Genomic DNA, 9829 nt, shown 5'->3' with positions numbered 1-9829 from the left:
GCGGAGTTTCAACTGAGTTTAGATTAGTAATTAGTCTTTGAACATTTTAACTTGCTCTAGGCGCGTCATAATAAAACATCACAACTACGGGTACGGTTCCCGTGACGTAGTCGTGACATTTATTTTCTAAAAATCCGGGGGTACATTCATGTGACCCGGCCACAATTTAATCTTGTCAATAAAGTAAACATGTTATGGATCGTGGGTACGATTCCCGTGACATGATTCGCAATGTGTAATCAAATAATTAATTGTATAATAATTAGATTATTAAAAGCGGTTTTAAAAGGAATAAAATGCACATAGGTTTCAAAGATGTTTTAAAATCAAATAAATAGGCCAATAATAACAGTTGAGCAACCGTGCTAAAATCACGGAACCCGGGAATGCTTAACACCTTCTCCCGGGTTAACAGAATTCCTTACCCAAATTTCTGTGTTCGCAGACTTAAAACAGAGACAATCTTCTTCGATTTGGGAGTTGAAACCGGTGACTTGGGACACCATAAATTATCCCAAGTGGCGACTCTGAATAAATAAATAAATCACGTTTTGATTGTCACTTAAATTGGAAAAAACTTCCTTATACCCCTTCCGGGGTGGTAAAAAGGAGGTGTGACAGGTACAATTCTAATTACGGAAGTAAATCCCATGATTAGCCTGAACAATCGCCCTTGATCAAATTTGTTCCGGGATTTCCGCCGTGATCTTCGACCGATTACGAATATCTCGTCTTTCCGTTATTGCGCCTTGCTCGAAGTCTGTCATATTTGGTCTTGATCGTTGCTGGCCTCGATCTCGACAGGCACTTCGATTCGCGAACTCGATACCTTGTCTTCGTGCTCTAGTCTGATCCATTACGAGGCTGACCCTCGATGCAATTCCCGTATACAAAAGTGCTTGCAATATATTATCAAAGCTTCCACTGCATAAACAAGAAAGTAGGATAATGTTCCCAATAATGAATGGTCTACGTAAATGATTCAATTAGCCACCCATACCAAACCAAATAACCAAATCCACTAATGCTTTCAAAGTTGAGCCTGAGTTTTCTGCACTAACAGGTTAAAAAATTACCTACAACAGATAATTATACACCTAATTTGAACATATGAAATAAGAGTAAATAATTCGCTATAATAGGTAAAAAATATACTTAGGGGTCGTTTGGCTGGAAATAAGTTATCCCGGGATTAATTATTCTGGTATTATTTATCCTGGAATTAGTTATCCCACCCTTCCATAAGGATTAAAAAACACCACAATTCCGGGATAACTAATCCCGGAATTAGTTATACCGCGATTTTGTCCCCATAAAAAATGGGATAAATTCATCTCAAATTTAATTCCGGGATTAATTATCCCTTATCCCTCGTACCAAACGAGCCCTTATAGTGTTAAAAGAGCTTTACACTACCAATATATATATAAATTAAGTTCTTGATAAAATATACTAATTACTCCTCTTGTGGGATTACATTGGGTATATTATGTTGTTGATAAAATATACTAATCATACACTTTGCAGAGACCTTTTAACCAGCAAATATACTAATCATTTAAAAGAAATGATGCTTCCAGTTTCAAGTTCATGCATTCAAATCTGAAGTAAAATTCTTTCCTTTTCAACACTTTTTCATAACATACATTATAATCCTTTAAATAACTGCATTGGTTCTATCATGGAAAAACATATATTCATAATTTTCCAGCATTCCTGTTTAGCAAACAGCTCATCACTCGGGAAAGTATCCAAGGTATTACATTTTACAACATGTGACTCTAAGAGATATAAATTCAAATGCAAGAAATAACAGATCAATCTGGACATACATCATTAGTTACTAGTAGCTACTCAGCAAAAAAGACGTAAAGTGCAGATTTCAGGCAACTTAGCAGAAACATTTTACTTGTAGTTCAGGTTTTCAAGATCAAGCTAACATAAAAAAAAAGAGTAAACAGCAGCAGAAGTTTGAAATCTGCCATAGAATATTACTACAATTTCTTACGATTGAAGAGGGAGCTTGCACTTTCAGAAGATCAAGCGCAGATAGGAAAATTTTGCTCTTGGATTATCAGACAGAAGAAAGTAAAGAACTACTTCATGAGGAATACAAACAATTGAATTTACGGAGAACAGGAACAAGGTAGTGAATAATTCACTTGAAAATATTAAAAATTCAGCTCACATTGTGAACAATTGTCTTTGATCTGAGAACATACCTACTATGTTAAACGTATTCCGATGAACATAAATAGAGAAGATTATAAACAAATCGAGTCATTTTAACAGAATTAGCATCACCGGAGCAACAAAAAACATCATCTTTTGTCAGAGAAAAAAACAAGCTTCCAACTTCCCATCTGCAAAAACAAACATCAAAATCATGATTAGCTTCCAAACTAGCGTTGAGATAAATCATGATATCCAAATCTGAAACATGACTAGTCTTCAAAGTACAAAATGATGAATGTTTACCTTTTCAATGTACTGATCTTTAGGAACTTTGAATAAGTCAGGTGTAATTTCCGTCAACCACAACCCTGGAAATAACGTCTGCACTGAAACATCAATTCACATTACACTATCAAAATGATCATCAACAACAACTACTGCTATGTGCAAATTACAATCTTTTATATGTATTCCATATATTTAGTCCGATCATCATAAATCAAAAGCTTCAATTTATAGAGGAAATTTTTTTACTTACATCCAAATTCTTTTGAACAAATTTAGCTCGTTTCTTGGGTCTACGAGGTGGCCTATGTCCAACCATCGCCATGAAATCCTCCTCGATTTCTCCTCGCGAAAGGGGAACCAAAAACTTTACTCTCTGTCTATTCTCGCCGGCGGTAGAAGCTCCGGCGGCCGCTCCACCGGCAAATCACTTCGAAGTGTCGGAGATTTGTTTTCCGTCCTTAACAACGACAGAGCATTAGTTCTATTAGCATCAATCTTCAACCCTCCTTTCGATCCACCACCACCACTTCCGCCGGCACCGGCAACGAATCTGTTAGGCTCCTTACAAGCCGCACGCCGAGTCCTCAAGTTCCACAGCCTGGACAATTCACAGGCATATGATACAGCCGCCGTCGCAGTTTTCGCCAGCGGCGGAGACAGTTCCTTCTCCGGTTGCTCCTCCAAACCTTCTCTAAAAGTCGCATCTTTTATCTTATCAGCTTTCGTTTGGAGATCAAACATGAGTTTCTCTCTCACAGCTCCGATTCCCTCACCGGCATCCTCTTTTTCCGGTGGCCTGATTTTCCGATCATTTGACTGGCGCCATCCGATCGACACAGACCCATATGACCTGCGATGAAAGAGGACCATAACTTGTTTAAAGCCAGATCAAAAAATGTCAAAAAAATTTGGTCCATATCTCGATTTGTGGGTTTCATCCTTGCGCAGCAGGGGATATATTAATCTTCTCCGAGCATTCCAATTTTGCTTTCATTTTCAAGCACTATATTTCCTTTTCTTTTTTTTCCTTTTTTCAATTATACAGCATACTCCTCCATTGTCCCTTCCAGATATAGATAGTTACTTCACCGTAGGTGTAACTTAATCGTTAACATTTTGCTTTTTATAAGATTTTGTTCCTCATCTATATTTTACACAATCACCTTTAATGAAATATAGGGTGTCAAGAACAATTATAACTCAACCAAGAATAATACAAAGAGCATGATTACAAGCCTTTTTGACTACTACCAAAAGAAAAAATATTTTCTTTGCTTTTCTTAGATCTCTGCAAAAAATTTCACCTAGGATTTCCATTCCTAGTTTTATTTGCTCGAAATCTCTTGAAGCTGATGTCAAGATTCTACATTTAGAGGGATTAAAACGAGCTTGAACTAAGAACAGAAGGACAGTGGGATGTAGTTGAGTTAGAGAACAAAAGAGTATAAATTGATGCACAATAACTATTTATTGTATTCATCCAACAAATGCGTCCAATAAATGTACAAAAGAATGCCATCCTATATTTCCGCAGACATAACTATGTTTGTATATACACAAACAGTCATCCACTATTTCTCAACCTCACTATCATCACGCAAAATCACTTATAATGTATATCAGTAGCAGCTAATTGTACTAGTTACTACATTAACTTTCAACAATGGCTGTAAATATACTCAGTTTGGGTTTTCTTTTCTCGCACAATTTGTAGAACAAAATGACGATCAATTTCTGTATGATTTATTCGTTCATGGAAGCCAAGAGCAGCAGCTATCTAAATAATTGTTTTACTGTCACGAAAACATGAAAATAGCTACTTCACTCTCACATAAAGCATGCAATAGCAAGGATATCTCAGCTTATAACTCTCTAATCGGACCAATTATTTAGATGGTTAGTTCAACAACTAAACCACCCAAAGGAAATGTTAATGGATATTTGATAAAGCAAGAAACTTTTATAACAATTTACATAACCAAAGAGGGATAATGAAACAAAACAAAACAAAAATAATGAAACAAAACAAAAATAAGGAGGACGAAACAGACCTGAGATTGAATGTTCGAACAAAACCCTAACAAATTGAGGAGGACCATTTCTCGATTTGTGCGTGTCATCCTTGCGCAGGGGCCATGCTAATCTTCTCTGTATCGTTCCAATTTTATCGGATGTCCCCGAAGGGACGAACTCCATTGTAGTTTTATGTTCTGGTCGGTATGGGACTAGCTGGTTGGGGGGCTTTTCGTCGGAATGGAATCAGAAAGCCTATTCCTTTTCTCGTTTAGTTAGTGTCTTAAAGCCCATTGGAAGATGGGGTGGAAAACATTAAGCCCGTTGAGAACTGCATATTTTTAGGGCTTTTTTCAGGGAGAAATTTAAAAATAGCTCGATTTACAAGTGATTATTCAAAAATAGTTATAGTTTTAAAAATAATTAAAATTTAGTCACTTTTTATATAAAGATAAATTTGAACGAAAACGCTATTCAAAATCTAGAAAAACACTTCAGTATATTTTCCAGTATAATATATTAGAGTTCCAGTATAATATACCGGTCCAACATAATATGCTGGAGATTTATACTAGAACTTTTCGCGTGTTGGAGTTCCAGCATAATATGCTGAAAGTTCATACACAGATGCACCGATCTCCCGTATATTATGCTAGAACTTTCTGTGTTGCAGTAAAATAGGGGCTATTTTTCAATGACTTTACAAACGATGGCTATTTTTTAATGACCAGTCCGAAAACTGGCTAGCCCGTGCTATTTTTTTTACCCTTTTTCACTGTTATCCCGCGTACGAAACTATTTACATTCGAAATTTTAATAAGGTGTGACAACGTACCTACATAATTAGCAGGAAAAAACCCTAGTTATAGATATTGACACCATATGGCCAATAAATGTATATCACAATAATAATATGTATATTAAAATTTATTTTTCCTTATTTGTATGCCAATTTCTCCTCCTTTATGGTCTTCAAAAAGTAGCAACCTACTAACACTGAGATACATAATGATATTGCGCTTTCGCCTTCCTTCCGCTGGCAGAAACATGTAAATCCAGTCTAGTCGTAGTATTTGTTTGACTCAAAAGATATTGGAATCTTTTTTAATAAATCAATCAAAGAAAATGAAGGGGTAAATCTTAGTTAGACATAATATATTCCAGATCAATGAGCTAATTGAACAAATAGTACATGAGATGAAATAGAAGTAACCAATCTTATTGGAACTTTCGTTGTGACTCTCATTAATCAAAGGGAGAGGTTCTTTTACATCTCTTCTTCGAGATTGCTAAATTGTTCTTTTTCTTTAAGAAGACTGCAGAAGAGGGAGGCGAGGAGAGAGGGAGAAGCCCCCTCAACCGAAGGTTTTCCCTTCCTATATATAGTCATGAGACCTTTGCTATTTACTTGGTCTGACTCTCTCTTGCACTAGCTTTCTTGGTCGTTCCCTGGACGTTGTTTCTTCCGACTCGATGGATGTCGTGAGTGCTTGGACGTAGAATAGACTATGTCGCCTTTCAATACCCTGTCGCTTGGACGGGATGTTGGTCAGCTTGACCGCAGTGGTTAGATTTTGACCAATACAATTAGTCCCTCCGTTTGTCGGGGTCGTCCCCTGCTGGGCCAGGCAGACAGATCATGAGCGCTACAAATTCGAGAAAAATCTGACTTCTCGTTTCTTAGTTATGCTTCTTAGGTTTCAAGTGAGATGACGACGTTCTTTCAATATCCTTGGACCATTGCGGCTGTTTCGGAACCGAAACGTCGTTTGGTGTTAAAGCGTTGTTTCATGGTTGCCACCATTATGACACACGTTCCTGGGGAACCGAAACATTTCGTGCCCTATCAGATGCGATTGGTGACTCTTGGGTTTCGCGCTTGGGGGGATTTATGTCGCTTATAAATAGAAGAAACACATCATTCGATTGACACACTTCTCTGCCTTGTACTTCAAAGAATTTTGTGGATATACTTTCTTCCTGATACTCTGAATTTTCATTCGCCCCTATTTTGACTGAAAACTTTCATCCTTCCTTTCCATTGTCTTTTTGCCACACCATCTTAACAAAATGGCTGGTGATTCTTCTCGCACTGATTTCCCTGTCACATTTCGGTGCCAGAAAATGTTGCTTTGGCCACCGGAGGAGTAGAAGTGGTGGAAGATGAAGAGGTTCCATCAGTAGTCGAGAGCTTGCCTCGTCCTAGGAGAGAATGGAGCGATTTTTGCGGTCGCGCCGGGATGGAGCAGGAACCTGTCCCTTCTGTTATGAAAGAAGAAGACATTGTAGAGTTGAAAGCTAGGTGGGGAATCCCCAATTATGTTGACATGCGATCGGCAATAGGGAATGACATAGTTCATTTTGACCGTCCTATGTACTGCATGGTCTACGCCTACCCCATTCTTATCGAATACACATTTCCTCTCCCTCTCCTGGTGGTAGATTTCTATCATTATTACGAGGTACGCCCCGCCCAACTTTCATTGTATCTGTACAAGTTGTTCCTTATGTTGCTCAAGTTTGCGAAACTCGCCGGTCGTGAGATCACTTTGGATCGCATGCTCAATATCTTCGCCCCTCAACTCATTCGCGGCACAATGCTTCATATGCGTCCTCGGGGGTCGAAGAGTCTGGTGGTGAAAATGGAAGACAGGGCTAACCGTCGTTTCTACGAGAATTACTTCTATGTGCGGACCGAGCACAATGTGGCGGATCTAACGGGGTTCCCTGAGAAGTGGAACTTCACGCGTAAGTTTCTTAAGTTTTCAATTGGCTAGATATCCGATTGCTTTTTGTTACAGTACTAAAACCTGTTATTTCTCTGCAGCCGAGAAATTGCCTCTTCCCTTAGTCGATGGTATCCGCGAGTGGGTGAGCGCCATCCTTCCTCATACAGCGGGGGTTCGTACATGGTCGGCCTTTTATGACAAATTTGGACGCAGGCCCCTTACAGGTGAGATGTCGTTTTTGTTTGCTATTTTTTCTCTCTTTTTACTTAGTTTCTTAAGTGTTGTTTTTCGATGACAGGGAGAGCGCGGAGAGCGAGGGCTCCCCCATTAGCTTTTTGTCAGCCGACATCGTCTGCTCGCCCGGTGACAGCACCTACCGCTCGGTCTTCATCGAGGGCTACTTCAGTTGAGTCTGCGGTCGTAGTTATTCCTGCGGAGGCCACTTCTCAGACTGAGGTCCCGACTCGTATTGCTCGTCTAACAGGAGAATCTCCCCGTGCTGAGGAAGAGGAAGGGCCGTCCAAAAGGCGGCGAATAGAGTTTTAAGCAACCCCTCCAACTGTAATACACCTGGACGACTCTCCCTTGACAGGATTTGGGGCAGGAATTGATACCATTCTGCCCGTAGAGATGGAGCTAGCCATCGTATTTGCTCCGCCGATAGAGATTCTTGCCATTATCGTTGATCAACAGCCTGCCATAGTGGGGGGGCCAGATTTCTAAGGCTGCTGTTATGGTTTCGGACGTGCCTTCATTATCCGTACCTGGTCGTGCTTCCTCCTCAGCTGCTGACAGAGGAAAAGGCATTGTGGTCGACCACTATGAATCCGAGTCAAACCTCGATCCTGATGATGTTAGGATGTTTGAGGAGGGTATTACCCACTCGGTGGTTTGTGCGGGAGGCCCGACACGTGTTTTTGAGATCTCTTCGGATGTTAACTTCCTAGGGGACATGGAGGATTTGGTACCGCAGTTTGAAATTTTGTTCTCCGCTGCTGAGAACGAGGCTCTCCGGAGCGTTCCTGATATCGATTTGATGAATGAGGTGGCCGCTATGGGCTTGAGAGTACGTTACACTTTTTCTTTTATACTTCTCTCATTTTTCCTATTGATATGTCTTTAACCCATCTTCTCATTTTCAGACGTACATGGTGTAGGTGGAGAGTATGTGTAGGGCCGACATTTGGGCCACGATTTTCTTAAAGATGCTGGAGAAGTATCGACGCTATTGCGACAAGTGCCGTGAGATGCACGGGCGGCTAAGGGAGAATCCCGGTGCTCAATCCCTTGGCGAGGAATTGGAGAAGAGAGATTAGCAGTTGATGGAGGCCGTTCGTAGAAACGGTGTACTCGAGGAGCAACTTCGCGCATAGGACGAAGAGCTTGAGTTGGGCAAAGGGGTAGCTGCAGAGTGTGACTATTTGTTGTGGAGACTAAGGACAATACAGGCCGAAATGGATCAGAACCTTATCAAGGTCAAGGCGATGAGTGCGGAGTGGATGGGAAAGTTGACCGAGTTGGAGAGAAAGGTTGTCGGGTTGGAGAGTATTGAGAGCGCCTGGTCTGCGGCTTCAGCAAGGGCGGCGGCCCTGGAGAACACTATCCGTGTCCTCCAGTCCGAGCAGGAGTCAGAGAGAGCGACGACCACGCTGATGGAGGCGAGGCTTGAGGAACGCATTGGTGAGATCGACTGGGAAGCTTCGACCTTAGGAGAACGGGTCGCCGCATTGGAGGCTGAAAATGGGTGATTGTTGGCTCAAATTGAGTCTTCCTCCACCGCTGCCCCCACCACTTGCACGAGCTTTGGGTTCATGCCAAGGCCTAGCGGTATATATACAAGTGTTTGTGGGAGGCGGGCAATGTTACTGAGGCCTCTTATGAAGGAGCACGGGCAAAAGCGCAGGAGACCCGCATCAGTTGTGGTTATGACTCTGCGACTCCGGAGGCCGATGAGGGCGCGGATGATGAGGGAGGACTTCCTGGAAATGGTGGTGATGATGACGGCGGTGATGATGCTGAGTGAAAAAATGATGTCTTTGTCTGTTTTCTACTTTTTATCATTGTTATTTTTTTTGTAGTCGGTTGTCGTTATTTCTTTCTCCTTCCCGCTTCTTTTCTTCTCTCTTTTTTTATATTGCTGGCTTGGGTTGTATGTAATCCGCGACTGTTTGCGCAGTGACTTTGTATAAAGAAGAATTTTTTGTTATTATTTGCCTTGTATTTTATCTTTGTTTTTGCTTTCCGCGAATTTGGTGCGGGGTAGACTCTCGTATATCGAGTCCCAGTGTTTCTTTCCCTTTTTATTTCCTGACGGCTCTCGGCCTTAGGAGTATTTCGAATTTTCTCTTTGGTGATGGCTCGTGGTCTTGAGGGTGCGATTTCGAACTTTTGTCGAAATATCGACCCATTGTTGTTCGATCGAGGTCGAACTATTCTTTTTGGCGAAGGCCCTTGGCTTTAAAGGGTGTTATTTCGAACTTATCGAAATAGTAACACATCGCTGTTCGATCGAGGTCGAACTATTCTTTTTGGCGAAGGCCCTTGGCCTTAAAGGGTGTTATTTCGAACTTATCGAAATAGTAACCCGTCGTCGTTCGATCGAGATCGAACTCCTCTTTTTGGCG

The 9829-nt window shown here is 41.0% G+C and overlaps 1 long non-coding RNA gene and 2 other non-coding genes across 4 annotated transcripts; all 3 read right to left on the bottom strand.

Moving 5' to 3' along the window:
- Positions 1 to 377: 377 nt before the first annotated feature.
- On the bottom strand, positions 378 to 4735 carry LOC138868102 (uncharacterized). Of its 2 annotated transcripts, XR_011406525.1 has the most exons (5): positions 4515 to 4735; positions 2714 to 3313; positions 2479 to 2561; positions 2223 to 2363; positions 378 to 924 (listed from the first exon to the last, which is right to left on the bottom strand). It is a non-coding gene; the product is annotated as an uncharacterized lncRNA (long non-coding RNA). The 2 variants fall into 2 exon arrangements; XR_011406524.1 differs by lacking the exon at positions 378 to 924 and having other exon boundaries at positions 2051 to 2363.
- Positions 3366 to 3472, bottom strand: LOC138890907 (U6 spliceosomal RNA). The gene has a single exon (XR_011407269.1). It is a non-coding gene; the product is annotated as a U6 spliceosomal RNA (small nuclear RNA).
- Positions 4548 to 4650, bottom strand: LOC138890895 (U6 spliceosomal RNA). The gene has a single exon (XR_011407259.1). It is a non-coding gene; the product is annotated as a U6 spliceosomal RNA (small nuclear RNA).
- Positions 4736 to 9829: the final 5094 nt, after the last annotated feature.

Source organism: Nicotiana sylvestris, chromosome 4, assembly GCF_000393655.2.
Source record: "Nicotiana sylvestris chromosome 4, ASM39365v2, whole genome shotgun sequence".
Classification (NCBI taxonomy): domain Eukaryota; kingdom Viridiplantae; phylum Streptophyta; class Magnoliopsida; order Solanales; family Solanaceae; genus Nicotiana; species Nicotiana sylvestris.
The sequence above is the reverse complement of the archived record's forward strand: the minus strand, read 5'-3'. Positions and strand labels throughout refer to the sequence as shown.